At 43.9% G+C, this 20,702-nt stretch overlaps 1 protein-coding gene across 3 annotated transcripts in view; it reads left to right on the top strand.

Annotated features, from left to right (window-relative positions):
- Window positions 1-20,702, top strand: part of PGM1 (phosphoglucomutase 1) — a 157,434-nt gene that overhangs the window by 93,793 nt on the left and 42,939 nt on the right. For all 3 annotated transcript variants that reach the window (XR_013376407.1, XR_013376408.1, XR_013376406.1), the window contains exons 14-15: window positions 12-544; window positions 5,933-6,171. The gene's annotated coding sequence lies outside the window, so the exon portion shown is untranslated. The remainder of the gene's footprint in view (window positions 1-11; window positions 545-5,932; window positions 6,172-20,702) is intronic.

Genomic DNA, 20,702 nt, shown 5'->3' on the forward strand with positions numbered 1-20,702 from the left:
CTATTTTATAGGATATGAAAAGTAAATGGGATCTGCAACTACTGCTTCTACAGTGTAGCTTTGGGTTGCTGCCTTCCACCAACTTCTCCATACTCAGAAGATGCAAGATTTGTTTCCATTGCTGAGTAGTCTCATTCATCAATTATCTAGTAGTGCATAAGCACCTATGTGTTGGTAGCAGTTTGTTGGGGCTCTGAGGGACATTGAGATCTCCAAGGCATTTTCTCTATCCAGAAGGCATTTGCAATCCAGCTAGAGTAAAACATGGGAACAGACATGTGATTTAATAACAATGGACAGAGCCAGATGCCTCGGGTGCACAGTCGGGGCTGCAGAAGACTGACTAGCACAGGGGATGAAGTGTGAGCTTTCAGCAGGCACCCTGGCTCTGCTGTGCTGGAGGCTGGCCCTTCCTAAGTCCTCACTCACCTCACTGGGAAGTCAATGGGCCTATAGAGACAGTATACGGGGCTTGATCCTGGAACCAGCTCATCTCTATGGGAACTTGGACAAGTTCATCTCTGAGCCTTAGTTTTCTTATCAGGTAAGTAGAAATTATAATAAGAGTGCTGACTTAATGGGGTTGTTATGTGGATGATTCAGGCAATCTGTGAAAGATGTTTAGTCCAGCTTCTGGTACATGATTTGTTTTTATTATCTTGATGGTGCCTCAGTTTCGTTTTCTGTAACTGCCAATAACAATGATCTATATTTCACAGGGCCACTGTAAGGATTAAGTGTAATAAAAGTTATAAATTGCTAAGCATGAGGGGGGGGTGCCTGGGTGGTTCAGTGGTTGAGCATCTGCCTTTGGCTTAGGTCATGATCCCGGGGTCCTGGGATTGAGTTCTGCATCGGGCCTCTAGCAGGAAGCCTGCTTCTCCCTCTGCCTGTGTCTCTCGTGAATAAATAAATAAAATCTTTTAAAAATTGCTAAACATGGTTCTTGGCATGTAATAAGTATCCAAGAGCCACTGCCAGTGGAAGAGAAAGATCACTTCATGCCAAGGTAGTCAAGGAAGCCTTCCTGGAAGGAAAGCGCCCTGAAGGATAATCTTTGGAAAAAATAGAGAAGGAGGCATTCTAGGCAGGGCACAGACATCTAAACAAGGCATGGAGGTGGCAATATAAAAGTTAAAAAAAAAAAAAAAAGTAGAGGGTAAGGTCCCTGAATGGAGCACCTGATCAAATCAGAAAGTTAGAAAAACAATTAGACACAAGGCAGGCCACACTGCAGCAACCAAAATTGTGGCTGGCTCATGAGACAAATCACTTTAATAAGCCACTTCCCTCTCTGGGCCTCAGCTTCTGGGCTGGAAAGATTGGACAGGAACAATTCCTCATCAGGGACCATTCCAGTGCTAACATTCTCCATTTAGTCCAAGTTTGTTCCACAGTGGATTAAAATAAATACGTGAGCACACATGTTTACACAATCCCAGAGGACGTTGAAATTCACGTGGAATGTCAGTGCTTCTGCCAGGAGGCAAAGTTTCCTGAGAGTGTCTTATTCTTTTTTTTTTTTTTTTCTTATTCTTTATATCATTCCTCCATCCCTCTAGTCATCCATCAAGTGTGTAATGAGCACCTACTATGTGCAAAACACTGTTCTAGATGCTAGGCTTTCTTTCTAAAACCAGGATCTGACTATGTCATAGCCCTGCTTAGATACTTTAGTGACTTCCCATTGCTGAGGGCAAATTCCAGGTCACGCACACCAGGTAGTCACCCATCTGCATACTTTTCTTGTCTTTTTTTTTTTTTTAAGATTTTATTTATTTATTTATTCATGAGAGACACAGAGGGAGAGAGAGAGAGAGAGAGAGAGAGAGAGGCAGAGACACAGGCAGAGGGAGAAGCAGGCTCCATGCAGGGAGCCCGATGTGGGACTCAATCCCGGGACTCCAGGACCACGCACTGGGCCTAAGGCAGGCGCTAAACCACTGAGCCACCCAGGGATCCCCTGCATGCTTTTCTTTATGCGGTTTCCCCTCTCTGGATTGCCCCTCCTAGTGATCCAGATGCTTCTAAGATATCCCCTCCTCTCTGAAGCTGTAGGGAAGGCTGCCTCAGTTCCCATCCCTACCCCAGGCTGGCATCATGTTCTCTTCTCCGTGCTCATACAGCTCTTTGTCCCACCTCTATCGCTGTACTGGTCGCCTTTTACTCTAATTCGCTGTTTGTGTGGCTTTCTCTCCTGCTGGATTTTTAATTCCAGGAGGCAGGAAGAGTGTTTCACTCCTTTGTAACCTCCACACCTGGCATACAGCTTGGCACAGGGGACAAAATGAAGTCTTTGATGAATTTGCTTATTGAGACTTTGCAAGTCCTTGAGAACGATGATGTGAATAGTAGTGACAGTAATAGTAACTTTCTTATATCATGTATTTCTCCCATGCCAACTCAGAGCCAAGAGCTTTGGATCTGTGATCTGTTTAGTTTTAATCCCCACAATGCCCTGCGAGGCCAGGATTGAGGACTGGAGAGGCACACAGCGTCTCAGGAGTCAGAGAGGCCAGGGTATGAATTTCACCTCCACACGCCTGCACTTTGTGCCTGAGTCAGGGGGCATGGCTAAGGAGGCAAGTGGGGCTAAATGCCCCCTCTGTTTGCCAATCCAAGCTCTCTGGATCAGGGCTGCATCTGCCCAGAAGAAAGAGGCTCCTTTTTCAAATATGAGAAAAGATACCTTAAGGGCATTGCACTAGCCTCATCTGACTCCACCTCTTGCCAGTGGTGACCTTGCACACGTTCCTTAACCCAGTTTTTGCCTTGATTCCTTATCTGTGGAATGGGGTTGTAGCGCCCCAACCTCAGAGGGTCCTTATTAGGGTGAGGTGGGATAACACATGTGATATGCTGGCACATGTCTGACATTTGGATTCACTAAATGTTAGCCATTAGTGTTATTATTGTTATTATTATTATTGTTATTATTATTATTGTTGTTATTATTATTAGTGGGAATAGCCCTATTTTCCAAACAAGAGAATTTCAAGAGAAGAGTTGGCAGAGAGAAGAACCTAAGGGCATCCTTCCATGTAGGGGCATCAGAAGGAACCATGAGAGTGAGGGGTTGAAAATGTTGACCGAGAGTGAGTTAGAAGAGATGCTGGCCAGGTGTCAAGTGCTTCTGAGAGATTAAGTGGGAAGATGCTGAGAAAAATCCCCTAATTTGACAGTTAGCGGTCATTAGTGACCTTTGCATGAAAGTACCAAGACAGCAGGAGAGGAAGCCAGATTGCTGTGGGTTAAGGAATCAATGACTGATAAGGTAGAAATAGAAACTCTGGCCTCTTCACCAGAAACTGGGACCTAGGTCAGTTGTCTCAATGAGATACAGGATAGATATACATCCTCTCTCACATATTTTATTTAGGGAGAGAAGCATCCCCTGCAAAGGGCCAGATCAACAGAGCTCTCAAGGAGCATGGGCCACCCCCTCCCCACTGAACTCAAATCTCCTTGGAGTATCTGGCAAACTATCCAGATTTCTGGGATGACAGGGAGGATTACTGGCCTCAACTACCCACTTTTAGGTGGGACTCTCTTTTCTTTAAGGAGAGAGGAGAGTTAAATGAATTTTGGTGGGGGCAGAGGGCAGTCAGCAAGACACAGGAGCAAAACAGATGACAGGATGAGATGGAGCACCCACATCGATGGATCTGTCCTCTGGAGTGGTGTGGATGGGGAAAAGCAAGGAGAAAGACACATGGACAAGTCAAGGAGGTAGCAGAAGGAAGTTGAGGAACTCTCTGGATGGCCTGTCTTTCTGGGAACAAAAAGAGGCAAAGTCCCCTGAGAAAGTGATGAGTATAAGGTGAAGGGCAGTGCACCAGTCAGGATAGATTAAGTGCTGTAACAGGCAGTCTCTGAGTTTTAGGGGCTTAGGAGAGGGCTTTGATTTGTGGAGTGGTGTGTGACTCCTTTCCCCATTTTGTGGCTCCTGTAGGATCTCAGAGTCCTGTTCTGGACCTTCTGCATCTGCTAGCAAATACAAGAAGAGAGAAAGACTGTGGAGGATTGTGTAGGAGATTTTATAGGCCACTCTTGGAAGTGTTGCGCATCACTTTGCCTGCGTTCCATTGGCCAAACTTCAATCACATGGCCACTCCTAACTGCAAGGGAGGAATATTAAATGATTTGCACAATATGGTCTTGTCTATACTTTCAAGGCCTAGAATGGAGTGGATGCTGAGTAAGCACCACTAAATAAATGAGGAGATGGACATTATCTCATTTGCTTATCGTCACTATTCTACTTGAGCAATGCTGCAGGCTCAAAGACAATATAGACTCAATTTCCTATATATGAGCTAAATGTTGAACTTAGAGTTATTCCTCCTGTGATGTAGATCTCAGGGATTCCTCCCTGGGATCCATTCATACTTAGTACCAGGATGTTTGCTACCTGGGGTTAGGCCTGAAGTATGTGGTTAATGAATCTGGTAGAGTGATGCTGACTTACTGTCAGAGATAAAGATCAGGGTTTTTCTTCCAAAGCCCAGTGTTAAAGCAAGTTGAGCTACTCTGCCAGAAAAATACATTAACTAACCCTTGAGCTATAATTTGCAAACCAAATATGAGCTAACCAGCCCAAGGTTTTGCTAGCCAGATTTCAGCTGAACTATCCAGCGCCTTGCCAAACTAGCCACTCTCAAGATGAATAGACAGGTCACTGAGATAAACATCCTTCAGTTAAGCTAACTCGTTTGAAATCAAACTATTTGTCCTCAAGTTACCACTGAATCAACTGTATCCTACAGAAAATGTTTAAGACCCAGGACTGGGATTAATCTTCTCCATGACCTTTATAATGGCCCCTTTTATGGATAACATGAGCTCTAGAAAGGGAACGAAAGCTGGTGATATGAGTCATATTCCCTACAGGGCAAGTAAAGGGCTCCTTATCAGGCTGGCAAAGCTTGCCTGCAAGTAGAGCATGATGTGGAACCATGTCAGGCAGGGAATGCCAGAGATATTTTTATAAATGACTCCAGAGATATCAACAATGTGGGACTGGTGCAAAGATTCCCATATTTGCAGATGCTATTCCATTAACAAGGGTGCCCACAAATGAGAGCGAGTGCCAATAAGCCCAAGAAGGAAGAAGGAAACAGAGGCAGATGGTTATAAAACAAATCAGTGTTTCAGACTTGGGGAGACACAGAAGCTGGACTGACATCTCTGAGTCAGCCAGCCTGGCTGGCTGGGTAGCTAGATGGTCGATGTGAAGGGGGATAGGTGCCCAGGGCCAGAAGCCCTGCCCAGACTGAAGGGATGCTAAGGATGAGGGCTCTGATGACAAAGAGATGGGCATCCCTTCAAAGGGCCAGATCAACAGATTCCCGAGGGAACATGGACTGTTCTCTCCTACCTGAACCCCAGATATGTCTGGAAAATATGGCCATCTCTCCAGATCTCTGGGATGGCAAGAAGAAGGACTTGCCTCAACTACCCACCTCCAGACAGAACTTCGTTGAACTGATCAAGATAAAAGAACTCATTTCAAAGCAATAGTTGCGGTGTCCTGCCTAGAAAGAGGCCAAGCTTTGGAGTCAGTGGGTTCTTTTTTCTTTTTAAGAGATTTTATTTATTTATTCATGAGAGACACACAGAGAGAGGCAGAGACATAAGCAGAGGGCGAAGCAGGTTTCCTGCTGGAAGCCCAATGCAGGACTCAATCCCAGGACCCCAGGATCACAACCTGAGCCAAAGACAGATGCTCAACCACTGAGCCACCCAGGTGCCCCTGAGTCAGTGTGTTCTAATCCCACCAATTACCTCATAATAACTGTGGCCTTGGGCAAGTCATTCAGAATCTCTGGGTCTCACTTTTCTCTATTCAATTTTGCAGGTTAGTGAGGATTTAATGAGATTGTGCATGGAAACAGTAGGTGCTTATTAAATGTTTCTCTCCATTTCTTCCAAGCCTTACTCAGTGGTCCTGGGGCCAGGCTTAATCCTTCCCTCACCACAGTGGAGCCCTGGGCTGGCTTGTTGCGTCTCTCCTACGCTGCCCAACTTGACTAGCCTGCCCTAGCCCATGCACACCTGCTGATGGCTCCCGTCTACCTGCCAGGAATTCCAGCTGCTCCCTGGCTACGATCAAGACTCAGGCTCAATCTACTTCTCTGATTTGGGAAGTACAGGCAGGCAAGTTACTGGCAGGTAAGCCATCAAGACTGGGAACGTCTGCCAGATTTCACACAAAGAAACAGAGCCCATCTCATGAATAAAGAAATGGCTCAGTCCCTCATGCCTATAGCTAACAATGTCCAAATTAATGTCCAGTTCTGCAGATGAACTGCAGATTCTAAAACACAGTGTCATTATCTAAAGATGGGCTAAAATTTATACCATGTAGTTTATACGAGCTGAGCTGGTGTGAATGGGAATATGTTCATAGGTTACTAGGAAGTGTTTTTGCATCTTGAATCAGTTTGGGATGGTGTTGATTGTGGTGGGGAATCCTTTGCACATGCAAGATTCTGGGCTGCCATTTATTACAAGGTGGGGGGATTCTCTGGATAACCTTTCCCAGTACCCCCAGGGATGCTTATGTACGTTAAATTTTGGGAACCCCATCCTTCCCCCTTGATCCCACCTGCTATCCCTCTTCACTCTCTTTCTGCTCCAGCAGCCTTTGTCTTCCTACTTGAACACTCCAAGCATTGCCACCAGAGACTTGTTTCTACTCTCTCTCCTGTCTGGGATTCTCTTCCCTCACCTCCTTCAGGACTCACCTTATCAGAGCCTCTTACTGTCCTCCCTTTATGAAATGGCAACCCACCCCATCATCCTCTATTTCCTTATCATGATGATTGTTCCTCTTATTGCTTAGCATCAGGCCTATTACTTATGTTGTGTTTATCATCTATCTGCCCCACACTGAGTGCAAACTCCATGAGAACAACTACCCACATTTCATTTTGTTTGCTGCTGTCTTCTCAGTTCCTAGAACTGCCAGGCCCCTAGTAGCCTGTTGTTAAATACTTGGTGGATGAATATTGAGCTTCACCTTCAAGTTGGTCTTTTTCCCCCCTAACATTTATTTATTTTAGAGAGAGAGAGAAAGAGTGAATGGAGGGAGGGGAAGAGGGAGAGAATCTCAAGTAGACTCCCCCCTTACATGGAGTCTAATACAGAGGTGGATCTCACGACCCCAAGATCATGACCTGAACAGAAACTGAGATTTGGACACTTACCCAACTGAGCAACCCAGGTGCCCCTGGTCTTTTGTCAATATAGTGAAGTAGGTGGAACATCATTAGTCACATTATTCAGTTGAAGAAATTGAAGTTCAGAGAGGTTAAGTGACTTGCTCTGTGTCATCAACTAGTTAGAGACAGGGTCAGAACCAAAACCCTGATATCCTGAGCTCAATCTGATGTGTGTACTGAGAGCCACTTGTGTCTCCCTAATTCTTCAGCATGTTGCATTGCTCTCAAGACCACCCTTAAATAGAGCACCGACTCCGTTTCAACTTGATTGGTTTTGCTCATGGACTTGTCAGAAACTAGAATTTAAAGGTAACACCCAGGGACTAGAGTTTTTTAGTAAAAACCACTTTTCAATTCCCCCAGCCTCTCCTCTGCACTCTGTTTATTCCAGGTCTAATGCAGAAAATATACACACTAAAAAACAAATTAAAAATAAACGATAAGTGAGTTAGAAACTGCCCAGGGCTGTCAGGAATTTATGCTCCATGCTATGTGGGTTTTGAGTAAATATTTGCTTTGCAAGTCAAGGAGCAATACGTATTTACTGAGGCCATTTCCGGCTGAAGGGCACACATGCTGCTTTTGAGAGTTGGCACAATTTTTCCAGGAAAGTGTGCGCACAGACCTAAGCACCATGGCATTCTGCAAAGAGGAGGCAGCATGGCATTGGGAGGCCTGGGTTCTTGTTTGAGCCCTGGCACCTCTCTTGTTGGGGAAAGTGGGGCAACTTACTGCCCTCTCTTGAACATTTTGTTTTCAGTAGCACCTACAACTTCAAGAGAGAATGTCAATGATTTTTTGATCAGTGAGTGACTCAGGAGAGAGAGAGAGAGAGAGAGAGAGAACCTTAACTCTCTCTCTCCCTCTCTTTTTTTGGTCTTTTCCACTGAGTCAGCTCTTTTCTTTTTTTGTCTTTTCCCCCAACTCAAGCATCTTTTTCAAAGAGCCTGTAATCAATGCCAAAACCTTCTGAGGGCTTTTGCTCTGTTCTTCAACAACAGTTAGCACCAGTTCCCAGGACCATTGGGCTTGAGGAGGAAGTGGTTGGCTACGTGCAGTGACGTAGGGGAGCTAAACGCTGAAACACATTTATTCTGCCACTATTCATTGACCTTTTGCCACAAGGACACACTAGGGAGCAAAGCTCAGACCTCACCCTCATGAAGCTTAAGGTCTGGGGGTAGAGAAGTGGTTAAGGAATCAGGCACATTTCATGCTTCCATGACACAACGAAATAGGGAGCTAGATCTATAGGAGGGCTAATTAATTTGGACCCCTTAACCTTAAAAAATAAAATTGCCAGTTAACTATGAGCGAAAAAGTTTTTATACCCAAATAGCCGAGAATTACAATGCAGGACATGCAAGCTCTGACAAAATCATAGACAAATCTTCAGAACAAAGGAGAGGAACCCCCATTTAGAGAGAAAGAAAGGAAGTTACAAAGGCTGCTATATAACAAAAAATCCATTGGAGTAAACTGGGAGTTTGAAGTATAGTGGTTTTTCATTGGCTGAGCAGTGACAGGCTCTCATTGGCTGGGCTGTTGCAGCGGGAAGAGGAAAAGCTTTCTTCCTCCTGCTGGGATACTAAAGGGGTAACCGCATGCAGCTGGTATCCTGTCTTCCTATTGGGTCTGCAATTAATGACAAATGCTGGGGCAGAGAGCTCCCCTTGCTGGCCTCTTGGCTCCGTTCTAAACAAGTTCCCTTCCCCCGTAGACTTGTTTTGAGAGGAAAGCTTCTGGCGAACCTTCCCAAAGTAAATGACATCTACACCAAGATGTGAAATTGGGAAAGCAGTTATTCAGGCAAAGGTGAGGATGGTGCAAGCATTGGAGGCTGACGGTATAAGTGTGTGTAAATGAAGAAGCCAAGGTGGGGGGAGGGGTGTAAATAGGGAGGCTGAGTGGCTAAGTAGAGAGTGTGAGCTATGAAGGGCCAGGCTGTGAGGTCTGAGAAGAGTGGCTTACGTCTTGCACAGAGCCTTGCGAGCCACTTGAAAGAGTTTGGATTTGGGGCCCAGGGTAGTGAGGAGTTTCTGGAGCTGGGGTGTGACAGATGTGCATTTTAGGGACAGCTTTCGCTGCAGTGTGGAGCTTCTTCTGGAAGGAGGCAAGGCTGGAGGACCAGACATGACCTGAGAGGAAGAACAATATAGAAGACTTTTTTAACTCCAAAGAGCAGGTCTAGTCTTTGAAACTTCTAGAACAAATTTTGTCTCCTGCCTTTCTCAGACCCCTGTTGTTCCTTTTTTCCCATGTGTCACAGCATTCTTAAATTTGATTTTGATAAATTCTGGGGCTTTTGTCACATGAAGGCAATGAGCTCCAACCCTTTTGAGCATGACAACCCTTGGTTAATATGACACCCCCCCCCCCAACGTCACAGTCTTGTACATTTCATATCTGTTAATTGAGAAAATACCTGAAGAACAAAGCCCCCAGTAGATGCATGCACACTTGAAAATTATGCCTGTGTATATGTGGGAGCAGTGTTTAGCTAGTCTACTGACATGGCTATTGCAACGTATGGATACCCAGAGCCATCTGAAAGAAGTCTGCATCCCCCCGAGGGTTTGGGAACCACTGCTCTGGAACATGTGCGTTAAGAAGCCACATAGACATCTGTCCCCAGAGTGCAGTGCATGGCTGCCTTCTCTGTAAACCATGGGGTGCATAAACTCAGCTGGTTCTAATTGCACAGGGCATGCCATATTGTTGCCCGATGTAATGTCAATTTTTATTTATTTGTGTTTGTGAAAAGCAGGGCTGATTAGACCACTTAAAACTACACAGGCTAGTTAGAGCCAGGCTGGCGTTAGTGATTTCAGCTGCCCTCTAGAAAGTCATCAGCGCTCCCAGCCCTCGGCCTCCCTCTGAGAATGTAAACTTGGGGCCTTGTGCTATCATGATTTCTATTTCATCCTGACTCTTATAAACTACCATATAAAAAGCAGCCGCTGAAGGTTTTTTTTTTTTTTCAATTTCATTTTGAGGCTTGGAAAATCACAAAATAAAAATAGCCTTGAGAGTGGAAAGTTTGGGGGAGTTTGTTTAGCTTTCTTTGAAATGCACTTTGTGAAGGAATAAGTAAGTCATAAGATCCCTCTTTGTGGAGTGCTTTACAGTTTACATAGTTTTTTCACATCCCTGTTTTCCTGTTTGATTCTCATGGAGACCCTATGAGGTGTGGATTATTACTCTCCTCCATTTTACAAACGAGACAGAAGCTCCGGGAGATTAAAAATTGGCCTGGGCCAGGATTATGTGAGAGGGTAATGGCAGGCATCAGCCCAGGGAGACCCTGGCCCCAAATCCTGGCCTCCCTTGTGCTCCTCAATCTCTCCAGAAGGCCCCTCACCCAGGTCCAGCCTGCATCTTCCTCCTTCCTCAGAGCCGTTCTCCTGAAGGGGAGGTGTCCAGGCCATGTCTGGACAAGCAAGGCTCTGTGCTGCTCACTTGGGGTCTCTCTTCCTATCAAGGGGCCCACTACTTAGTATAACATTTACTTAGAGATCATCTAAGTCCCCTCACAGGTGACCAACTCATAACATCCCTCAAGGCAATTTGGGAAATAATTAGCCTAGTAACAACTTCAAGATTTTGCTCAGTCTTCCAATGGCCAATTCACAAATCAGGACATAAATTGAATGAAATAGAAGGATGATTTTAAAAAAGCTTTTTTGGCACCTGGGTGGCTCAGTCTACTAAGTGTCTGACTCTTAATTTCGGCTCAGGTCATGATCTCAGGGTTGTGGGTTATGAGACAGACACATCAACAGATATTCCAGAAAAATTAAAAGTTCAGTGGTCATATAAGTTTGGGAAATAGTGATTCAGTAAATTCAACAGGTTTTTTAAATTATAAATTTCCTGAAAGCATAAATTCTCTTCTAGGTCTGGTTCCCTTCAAGATCTCCCCATCTGTGTGAGTTTCAGGAGTACCTCTCCATTCTCACGAGTGTTGAATGAGTAACTTTTAAACACGCACATCTGCACTCATACACAGAGCTCGTTTCCCAAATGGTCCAGAGTTTTCAAGGCTGTTCTCTTACAGTACCATAATTCTCAACAAAGGGCATCCTATCCACTGGTGGGCCATAGCCCTCCTGATGGCTGGAAAATTCTCTCGCTGCAATTCCTCCCCTTTAGCTTAACATCTTTTTCACTTAAAGAAATCTTTCCCTGACCATACTACATCCTCAAACTGGGGTCCTATTGCTCTTATTTTAAAAATTATTTATTTATTTATTCATGAGAGACACACAGAAAGAGGCAGAGACACAGGCAGAGGGAGAAGCAGGATCCCTGCAAGCAGGCTCCTTGCAGGAAGACAATGCAGGACTTGATCCCAGGACCCGGGAGCATGCCCTGAGCCAAAGGCAAATGTTCAACCACTGAGCCACCCAGGCACCCCTTTTTGCTCTTCTTCTTCTTTACTTAAAACTTAATGTGAACAGTAGCTCTTATCCAAAGTCACACCCCCTTCCTGAGGGGTCCTGAGAGACCCTGTGAAGGTCTCTACACTCCAGAGCTCCACCTGGGATTAGCCGAGAACTTTGCTGTGAGTGCTTCAGCAGCCTAACTTCTCCCTCTGCTCAATTCTGCTTTTTCATGCTCTTCAGTGTGTTTATTCTGAGAGTATTCCCCCAGTAAGTTTATTATGTGCTAATGTCCATCCCAGAGTCTGCTTTTCAGGAAATCTGACCTTCAGCAGTCAGTTCCTGGAGTGTCCCAAGAAAGCAGTTGTGAATATGAAATTTTTGATCTGATCGCTAGCAATAAGAATGCCATGACTGGTGGAAGATAAAACATGTATGTTCCTGTCACAAGGTGGGAGTGAAAAATTGTTAAAATTTTCACCATGGTGAACTGGGAAGTTATACAAATATTCCTTCCAAAAAAAAAAACAAAAAACAAATATTCCTTCCATACCTGTATGGAAATATATATATTTCCATACAGTGGGTGGGTCAAGTGTTTGGGTAATTAAAAGAAGACAGGCTATAAAGGGAATGGAATTGCATGGATATGGTTGGGAGCAGCTGATGTTTTTGAAGAAAGATATGGTGAATAAAGATTTTGGTAGATTTGTAGACAAAACTAAGAAAACATTTAATTTCCAAGATAATGGTAATGTCTAATGTCTGTTGGGGCAAAGAGACTAGAATTATAATATGGACAAAAATACTATGTAAGATTGGAGGAGTAGGTGATCAGATTGAAGATCTGGCCCTGCCTACTTCAAAGCTCATGGTATTTTTTGAGAAAAAGGTAATGACACCATTTAAGCTTTGTTGAAAAAGGTAGAATGGGATGTTTAATTTCCAAACAAGTAGAAGGAAAAGTGAAATTAATAAGAGAAAAAAATGCAGTCAGGTCAAAGAAGGTAAGAAGGGTGAGTGTGAGACAATAAAAGTGGTATGAATAGAAAAGACAAATAGAAATAAGAGAGTAGAAATAAATCCAAATCAATCAGTAATCCAAATAAATGTAAATGGATTAAACTCTCCTGTTAAAATATAAAGACTCTCAGACTACAAAGAAGCAAAATTTAGCTACATGCTTTCTATAAGAGATTCAATTATAATGTATGAACACAGAGAAGCTTTAAAGTGGGAGACTATACCAGGAAAATATTAACCAAAAGAAAGCAGATTTAATCAAATCAATGTAAATCAAAATAGACTTTGAGGGAAAAAGCTTGAAGAAAGAGAGCATCATGCTATGAACTTCAATTTATCAGAAAGATAACAGTCTAAAACATATTCAGCAAATAGCATAGCTTCAAAAACCATAAACTCTTTGTTAGATCTATAAAGAGTTATTAACAAATCTTTCAGTATTTTAATACAGCTTTCTTGGTTATCAATAGATCAAGCAGAAAATAACATTGGCAAGGATATTTAAGATTTGAATAGCATAATAAAAAAAAAAGCTTTAGGAAATTTCTTTGGTTTACCACTGTCATCACCCTTTCCCCACCCTGTCCAGTTCCTTCCTTTAATCTAAGTATACTCCCATCATGCTTGCTTCTAGCACTTTCAGTTACTTATCCCAGGGAAGCTCTTGCATGTGTTCTGTGCCTCAGTTTTACTTTTTGCCTCTGATTTGAGGCTCTATTCACACATATACTCAATGAGTTTTCTTCAGCAACTTTTTTAAAAGATTTTATTTATTTATTCATGAGATATACACAGAGAGAGGGAGAGATATAGGCAGAGGGAGAAGCAGGCTCTCTGCAGGGAGCCCGATGTGGGACTTGATCCCAGAACCCTGGGATCACAACCTGAGCCGAAGGCAGATGCTCAACCACTGATCCACCCAGGTGCCAGCTTCCTCAGCGTCTTAAGCAAGATTTTTCTGTTCTAGTATCTTAGGGGAGGGAAGTCACTAGTCAGCAGGGCCAGACTTTAACCCTTCATGGTCTTCACATTTCAAAGTGAGTGGGAAGACAGGTTCTGACACCACATAAATGTTAGTGGTGAAACATGTTAGGTAAGTGCTCATAAATGTATGTAGAGTAAAACAGTAAACATGAATTTATTTGAAGAGTTGTCTCCCAGAATCCTTTACTTCCAGACAAAAGTGCTTGGTCATGTCACATCCTGTCCAAGAGAGCTTGATCAACCTTCACTCTCCCAGCCCTGCCTCTTTACACATTCCAGTTCTTTATCTTTCTTCTCTATTTAGTCTGAATTTCCTACCACCTAGTGCCCATTGCAGGATTTAAGAGTCTGGGAATGGTTTCTCCAGTAGGTTTTGTGACAGGAACAGCAATGACAGATGGAAACTATCCATAATATCTACCACATATGCTGGGCTCTCCCAGCTGACAGACTTCTTAGAAAATGAAAACTCATCTGGCAATAAACAACAAGGGCTACAAAGCTGTTCCTACTCTTCGATCCAGTAATTCTACTTCTGGGAATTTACTCCAAGGAAATAAGGAGAAAAAAGGAATCTGTCTAAAGATGCTCATAGTGGTCCAGCTTATAAGAAAGGAAAACTGGGAACAATCCAAATTGCCACCACTGGAGAAATGGCAGGGCAAATTATGACATTATTGCAATGGAATACTCTACAGATACTAAAAATGACAAATATACACAGCAGGCCAATTCTTGGAAATGTACTTGTGAGGTGACATTCAGTGAGGGGCAGTAGACCAGAAAACATTTACTGAGTCTCTATTGCATATAAGACACATCAAATCCTGATAGGATGAAGAGAAGTGACACTCAAGGGGTTTCATGCCCCCCCTCAAGAGGAACTAGAATTCAAGCCTGGATCTCTCTGATTCCAAAGGCCACATCTTGCAAATGCAGCTCCTGGTTGGTCTAATTTTCCAGAAAAGATATAAAGAAAACATAGAGTGGTCCAAAGGGATACAAGTTTATTTTTCATTGTCTGGTTAATGAAAATTTGTTTAATTTGTTAGAAAAAAAGAAATAAAATGATATCTGTCTGGTCTACGAAGCTTGACAAAGCTGTCCCCTATTAGGATCTGTGTCGTGTAGAAGCCCACACTAATTATCTCGCCACTGTGCATCCAAATCACTTGCGGGGCTTTTTCAGTTCACATATGCGTTGTCTTCACCCCATCCTCCCACCATGCAGTGAAACTCTGTGTCTATGCCACAGTGAGTTACTGCTGCTGGTGGAAACATGAATATTTATTTTTTTCTTTGTTTGGAGCCAAAAGCAAAGAGTAAAAATCACTGATTACAGATTTTCCTCAAAAGGTCCCTACGAAATCCCAAGAGCTTATATTTCAGTTGGGAAGAATAAGCATTTCTTATACAAAACATGTCACCCGTACAGGTAACAGTGGATGAAATGGAAGATGCATGGTATTGTGTGGATTTTGGAGTAAGGGTTATTTAGTTTCTTTACAGTCTTGGCCCAACTGTAATTGTAGGTAAGAACTATTTTATTTATTTATTTATTTGTTGTTTGTTTGTTTATTTATTTATTTAGATTTTATTTATTTATTCATGAGAGACACAGAGAGAGAGAGGCAGAGACATAGGCAGAGGGAGAAGCAGGCTCCATGCAGGGAGCCCGATGTGGGACTCAATCCCGGGACTCCAGGATCACGCCATGGGCCAAAGGCAGGCACTAAACCACTGAGCCACCCAGACATCCCGGTAAGAACTATTTTAATCACACACACACTGGGCTTGTACTTAGCTCTTAGAATGGCCTGTTTATCTTGCCCTTTATCCTAATAAAGTTTAGTTTTGTAATCAAGGAAATGTCCTCCTTCTTGGGTTAACAGTTTCTCAGCAAAAGATACAAATTAGAAATATTTTGTTCCTAAAGATCTTGTGCTCTCTGGCTGCTATAGACTGAATATTTGTGCCCCCTAAAATCATATGTAAAAACCTAATCCCCAGTGTGGTGGTATTTGGAAGTGGGACCTCTGGGAGGCAGGGCCTTTGGCAAAGCCCTCATGAATTGGAAATAGTATCCTTAAAAGAGAGATACCAGAGAGGTCTGTCCTTCCCTTTATTTTTTATTTTTTTTATTTTTTTTTATTTATGATAGTCACACAGAGAGAGAGAGAGAGGCAGAGACATAGGCAGAGGGAGAAGCAGGCTCCATGCACCGGGAGCCCGACGTGGGATTCGATCCCGGGTCTCCAGGATCACGCCCTGGGCCAAAGGCAGGCGCCAAACCGCTGCGCCACCCAGGGATCCCTGTCCTTCCCTTTAACCATGTCAGGTCACAGCAAGAAGATAGCCATCTATGAACTGGAATGTGGGCTCAACAGATGCCAAATCCACCAGCGCCTTGAGTTTGGACTTTCCAGTCTCCAGAACTCCGAGAAATAAACTTTTGTTGTTATAAGCCACCAAGTATACATGTTCTGTTACAGGAGCGTGAACAGATGAAGACATTGGCCTTTGCTTGTGTTTTGACTCCTTAGCTTCTTGTCGTGCACCCAAAGGTACAATGGCAGCAATCCCTCTGACTTTTTCTGAGGCCCCTGCACCTGCACTCCAGCTGGCTGACTTCACCACCTCCTCCTTAACTGCTTGTGATTGAAGAAGCGATCAGGTCACATTCTTGAAGTGACCAGTGAATAAGGGTTAGGGAGCCGTTTGAAGTGGCAGCCTCCTGGTCCTAAAGAATCTGTAAAACCAACCTAGGCAGAGAAATGATAGAGTGCTCCGGGCTCAAGAGCAACAGACCTAGAAGACACCATGTCCTCAGAGTACCAGCTTCTGAATTGTCTTCCTTGGGTGACCTTCAGAGCCAGAAGCTGTTCTCTAAGTGACTTTGCAGTAGTAGCAAGATGAGGCTACTAGGAGAAGCCAGGGAACGTAGATTCCTGAGACTCTGGCGATCACCTGATCTACATGCTCTGCTGCTGTCCTCCTGACAGGACCACATCCTTTTAGATAAAAGTAATACTTTTCTGAGATACACAGAAAGAGGCAGACCTAGGCAGAGGGAGAAGCAGGCTCCATGCAGAGAGCCCAATGTGGGCCTCAATCCCAGGTCCTGGGATCATGCCCTGGACTGAAGGCAGACATGAAACCACTGAGCCACCCAGGCATCCCAATACTTTTCTTCCTATTAAAGGGCAGGTAGTTGGGATTTTTCACTTTGCTATTACAAACACATAGGAGGGAGACTGTAACCGTAGGGCTCCCAAGCAGGTAGAACAGATATTAAAGTCAGGATCTTGGCCACAGGGCAGGAATTAGAAGACGCTTTTATAGACCTCTAAGAGCCACTAGCAGATACAATGACTTATTGGTAGTGTGACTTTGGGCCAGTGCTTAACCTCTCTGACCTTGAAGTTCCTTATCTGGAGAATGGGGCTCATTTTCCCACCTTGCATAGTTGTTACAAACATTAGGGAGCATGTGTCTAACATGCCTGGCTATAGTAGCCACTAAATGAATGAGATTTACTCTCATTGTCATTGTGCATTGATTTATTGGATTCTCTTCCTCTCCTTTTTGTTTCCAAAAGTGAGCTAGCTGTGAATCAATGGGAAAGCAGCCTGGACAGGTGTCACCAGCTGTGATGGTTAATTTTATATGTCAACTTGACTGGCCATGGGGTGCCCAGACATTTGGTCAAACATTATTCTGGATTTGTCTGTGAGGCAGTTTCTGGATGAGATTAACATTTGAATCAATAGACTGAGTAAAAGCAGATTGCACTCTCTAATGTGGGTGGGCCTTATTCAATCAATGGAGGATCTGAATGGAACAACAACAAAAAAGCTGAATAAGAGGGAACTCCTTCTGCTTGACTGCTTTGGAATGGGACATCGGCCTTTTCCTGCCCTTGGACTTGAACTGAAGCATTGGCTCTTCTTGGGTCATGAACCTGCAGACTTTCAGACTGGAAGTTATACTGTTGGCTCTCTTGATTCAAGCATGTAGACTTGGACTACAACTACAACATTGACTCTCCTGGGTTTCCAACTTCCTGATTACAGATCTTGGGACTTCTCTGCCTCCATAATCACATAAGCCAATTCTTTTCAGTCGATCAATCAATCAATCAATCCTCCTGCTTCTCTGGAGAATCCTGACCAGTATAGCAGCTGAGGGCTCTGAGTTTAGAAGACAGGCCTCAGGGAAGGCCTGCAGAGCCAGGGGAGGCCTTCCACATTGAGAAAGGAGAGCTGGCGTGCAGAAGCCAACAGCAGGCATGGTAAGGAAGAAAGGAAAACTTTGCCCCCTTTCCTTGTTTGCCCACTTTAATTGCCACAGATAGTCTGACCTGGTCTGGCTCCTGTGAGTATTCTAGGAATGGTGCCTGTGTGGCTGAGCCCAGAGGTACCTGAATATGGAAATAGGCAGAATGAATTGTCCCACCCTCTGTGTGCCCTGAGCCTTTTGTACATAGAAGAGCTTTAACTATGCAGTATCCCATCATATTTTAGTAAATTCCTGTCTTTCTTTTTTAAAGATTTATTTACTTGGGGGGGGGCACGAGTGAGAGGAAGTGTAGAGGAGGAAGCAGAGGGAAAGAATGTTTAGCAGACTCTGCTCTGAATCAGGGTGCATTAGAGGGCTCGATCTCACAACCCTGAGATCATGACGTGAGCTGAAATCAAGTTGTATGCTTAACCAACTGAGCCATCCAGGTGCCCCAACATGCCTGTCTTTCTTACTGGTCTGTGATCTATGCAAGGAGTGGAATAGAGTCAGATTCATCCCTATTTTCTCAGTGCCAAGCCCAGAACCTGGCACCATGCCTGGCTCAGAGTGGACACTCTTATACTTGGAAATTGTAGATTAGTATTTGGGTGATGGAAACATCTCATTCTTCCCCTCTTCCCCACACATGTGCCTCATCTATTTCTCAGATGTAAATGAATTTGAACCAAATAGACTTTTTTAAAAAATCAGGTTGGGCTGGGCTGTTGTACTAACAGCCCACTCTAAAATCTCAGTGACCTAACGCAAGTTTATTTCTGACTCATGAAAAGTCCCCTGTGGTTATGGGCGACTCTCCAGGGCAGCTGTTCTCCATACAGTGTCTCAGCAATCCCACACTCCTTTGATTTGGTGTCCCCATCATCACAGCATAAGGCAGGGCAAGAGCTGGTGGAGAAAACACGTCCTCTCAGCTGTGCTTCAGCCCAGGAGTGCTAGCTGTCACTTCCCCTCAGAGCCCTTTGACCAGATCTACACATGTGGTCACACCTGATGGCAAGATTGTTGGGATGCCTAGTTTTCTATATGCACAGGCAGGAAGAAAGAACTGGATGTGGTATGTACTAACCATGCCATCCCAAAGGCTCAAGGTGACATGTAGGACAACCCAAATCAAAAGTGAGAAGACTGCCAAAATTTGTTCTTGTTATGATACATACATTTATTTATTTATTCACCCAATAAATATTTATTGAACACCTATTAGAGGTCAAGCATTGTTCTTGGTACTGGGGCACAGCAGTGAAACAAGTCTCTGACATCATGAACTTACTTTCTAATGGGGAGAGATGTTCAGTGAATAAAAGGCTACAGAAGGTTAGAGGAAATTGCTATTGTGGATATGGTGGAGACATGCCAATGCATGGAGGGAGGGGAGACAGTACTGCAGGCAAAGAGAAAACACAGTGCAATGGTCAATTTTTTAATTTGGTTCATTCATTCATTAAACATTTAATGAGCTCTTACCACTATATCGGGGCTTGCTTCTCTTATACAGCTGGTGATATAAATATGAATGAAATGCAGACAGTGGCCTCTAGTAGTCCACACTCCAGTAGGGGAGACAGATTAGGAGTCAGAAGGGACACAAAAGAGAGAATTGCCAGTTCCATTTAGGTGGAGAAGGGTCAAGGAAGATGTTTTGCAGGAGGTGACATGATGGTCTAAAGTGGAAATTAGGAAAATTAGTTATTAAAATAATAGTGTTGCATGTGTTATCTACTGCTGTGTAACAGAATCCTCTCATGTTGTGGCTAAAACCCACAACATTGTATTATTTCTCAAGATTCTGTGCATTGGCTGGGTATTGCTGGAAAATTCGTCTGGTGATGTGGTACTAACCAGGTCACTCATGTGGATGCATTCAGCTAAGAGCAGGGTGTTGCCTGTGAATCCAAGGTGGCTTCACTCCCATGCTTGATGCTGTACTGAGGTGGCTGGAGCATCTGGAGCTGATTGGGCTTCTCTCTCTCTCCACAGCATCACTCATCCAATCTAACTTGAATTTCTTTATATGGTGGCTGGACCCCAAGAGGATACACAGAGGCTCCAAGACCTCAAAGGACTAGAAGTCACAGGGTCATTTCCACTGCTTTCTATTGGTCAAAAAGCCAACCCAGATTCAAGGGGGGAAATGACTCAATCTCCATGCCCCCAGGGATGGGAGGAATTGGTAGAGGTGATATTATCAGTCTATCACAGACATTGACAATATAGAAAAGCAGATATGTCTGTGTGCTCTCACACTATCCTTTCTCCATAACAAGCGTCAGTGGCAAAAATCACTAATTATCCAGCACACTTACCTGCTGAGTCTAGGATTTTTTTCAAGTCAACTCCCCAAGTAGACTGACCAAAGTCAGTGTAAGAGATGAGGCCCATTTGCCATCCCAGCCATAGGGGAATATAGCAGCTGTCAAAATTGTATCTGTGATATAATTATGCTAAACGCTGTCGCTATTGTGTCTGCAAATGCACAATGCCTAAGAAATATAATTTTTTTAAAATGATTATTCTATGGGACAAGGATAGAAAAAGGAAAAGAAAACCCATGAGAGGAGGTTTGGGTAAAGAGCAAGAATGGCTGGCCTAGAGAGAGGGGAATTCAGAGAGGCTCGGAAAAGGAGGTGACATAGGCATGTCAAGGGGTCCTGGAAGAAACAATTTTGGCCTAAGCTCTGGAGACTGTACTTGGTTTCCAGCCAGAATGAGCTTGGCACTCCCCAGCATTGGGGCTTGGGGAAATCGTCTAGCTGGGCTTAGAGGTATATCAGGTTGGAATGCAAACGCA

The sequence above is a fragment of the Canis aureus genome, chromosome 3, assembly GCF_053574225.1.
Source record: "Canis aureus isolate CA01 chromosome 3, VMU_Caureus_v.1.0, whole genome shotgun sequence".
Lineage (NCBI taxonomy): Eukaryota > Metazoa > Chordata > Mammalia > Carnivora > Canidae > Canis > Canis aureus.